Raw genomic sequence first — 2,289 nt, 5'->3', positions numbered from 1 at the left:
TTTTTTTTGAGATGGAGTCTCGCTCTGTCGCCCGGGCTGGAGTGCAGTGGCTTGATCTCAGCTCACTGCAAGCTCCGCCTCCCGGGTTTACGGCCAGCCTCCCAAGTAGCTGGGACTACAGGTGCCGGCCACCTCGCCTGGCTAGTTTTTGTTTTTGTATTTTTTAGTAGAGACGGGGTTTCACCGTGTTAGGCAGGATGGTCTCGATCTCCTGACCTCGTGATCCGCCCGTCTCGGCCTCCCAAAGTGCTGGGATTACAAGCTTGAGCCACTGCGCCTGTCCCCCCTTTTTTTTTTCTTTAGAATCTCACTCTGACACCCAGGCTGAGTGCAGTGGCATGATCTTGGCTCACTGCAACCTCCAGTTCCTGGGTTCAAGCGATTCTCCTGCCTCAGCCTTCTGAGTAGCTGAGACTACAGGCATGCACCACCAAATCTGGCTAATTTTTGTATTTTGTAGAAATAAGGTTTCACCATCTTGGCCAGGCTGGTCTCAAACTCCTGGCCTCAAGTGATCCAACCACCTCAGCCTTCCAAAGTGCTAGGATTACAGGCATGAGCCATCGCACCCAGCCTCCACTTTCTTTTTTCTTTTTATTTTTTGAGACAGAGCCTTGCTCTGTAGCCCAAGCTAGAGTACGTGGCGTGACTGCGGCTCACTGCAACCTCCCTGCCTCCTGGGTTCAAGCAATTCTCCTGCCTCAGCCTCCTGAGTAGCTGGGACTGCAGATGCCTGCCACCATGCCCAGCTAATTTGTTGTATATTTAGTACAGACACGGTTTCACCGTGTTAGCAAAGATGGTCTCAGTCTCCTGACCTCATGATCCACCTGCATCCGCCTCCCAAAGTGCTGGGATTACAGGCGTGAGCCACTGCACCCAGCCAAGCCTCCACTTTCTTTTCTTTTTTTTTTTTTTTGTTTTGAGACAGAGTCTTGCCCTGTCACCCAGGCTGGAGTGCAATGGCAAGATCTGGGCTCACTGCAAGCTCCGCCTCTCGGGTTCACAGAATTCTCCTGCCTCAGCTTACCCAGTAGCTGGGATTACAGGCGCCCGCCACCATGCCGAGCTACTTTTTGTATCTGTAGTAGAGACGAGTTTCACCATGTTGACCAGGCTGGTCTCCAACTCTTGACCACATGATCCACCCACCTTAGCCTCCCAAAATGCTGGGATTACAGGCGTGAGCCACCATGCACAGCCTCCTCTATTTTCTTATTTGAAAAACACATTGATTTTTTTTTTTTTTCTTTTTTGAGACAGTGTCTTGCTCCTGTCGCCCAGGCTAGAGTACGGTGGCCAGATCTCGACTCACCGCAACCTCCGCATCCTGGGTTCAAGCAATTCTCCTGCCTCAGTCTCACAAGTAGCTGGGATTACAGACGCATGGCACTGCGCCAGGTTAATTTTTGTATTTTTAGTAGAGACGGGGTTTCACCATGTTGGCCAGGCTGGTCTCCAACTCCTGACCTTGTGATCTGCCTGCCTCGGCCTCCCAAAGGGCTGAGATTAGAGGCGTGAGCCACCGTGCCAAGCCCAAAAAACATTAATTTTTTAAAAACAAAAAGAATAAAAAATAAAATGTCACTGCCCTCCAGCCTGGATGGGAGTGTGAGATACTGTCTCCACAAAAATAAAAAACAATTAAAAAAAAGAAACATGGCCAGGTGTGGTGGCTCATGCCCTGTAATCCCAGCACATTAGGAGACCAAGGCAGGAGGATAGCCTGAGACTAGGGGTTCGAGACCAGCCTGAACAACATAGTGAGACCTGGTCTCTACAAAAAAAAAAAAAAATTGGCCGGGAGCAGTGGCTCACGCCTATAATCCCAGCACTTTGGGAGGCTGAGGCAGGCAGATCACCTGAGGTCAGGAGTTCAAGAAAAGCCTGGCTAACATGGTGAAACCTTGTCTCTACCAAAAATACAAAAATTAGCTGTGCATGGTGGCAGATACCTGTAATTCCAGCGCTCTCGAGACTAAGGCAGGAGAATCCTTTGAACGTGGGAGGCGGAGGTTGCAGTGAGCCAAGACTGTACCATTGCACTCCAGCCTGGGAGACAAGAGTGAAACTCCGTCTCAAAAGAAAAAAAAAAAAAAGAAAAAATTAACCTGGCATGGTTGTGCATGTCTGTGGTCCCAGTTACTTAGGAGGCTGAGGTGGGAGGATCCCTTGAGCCCAGGATGTTGAGGTTGTAGTGAGTCGTGATTGTGCCACTGCACTCCATCCTGGGTAACAGAGTGAGACTCCATTGACAAAACAAAATACAAAAAAAAAAAAAAAAAAAAA

The sequence above is a fragment of the Rhinopithecus bieti genome, unplaced genomic scaffold, assembly GCF_001698545.2.
Source record: "Rhinopithecus bieti isolate Rb0 unplaced genomic scaffold, ASM169854v2 scaffold_3875, whole genome shotgun sequence".
In the NCBI taxonomy this organism is placed as follows: Eukaryota; Metazoa; Chordata; class Mammalia; order Primates; family Cercopithecidae; genus Rhinopithecus; species Rhinopithecus bieti.
Note: the sequence above shows the minus strand (reverse complement) of the source record.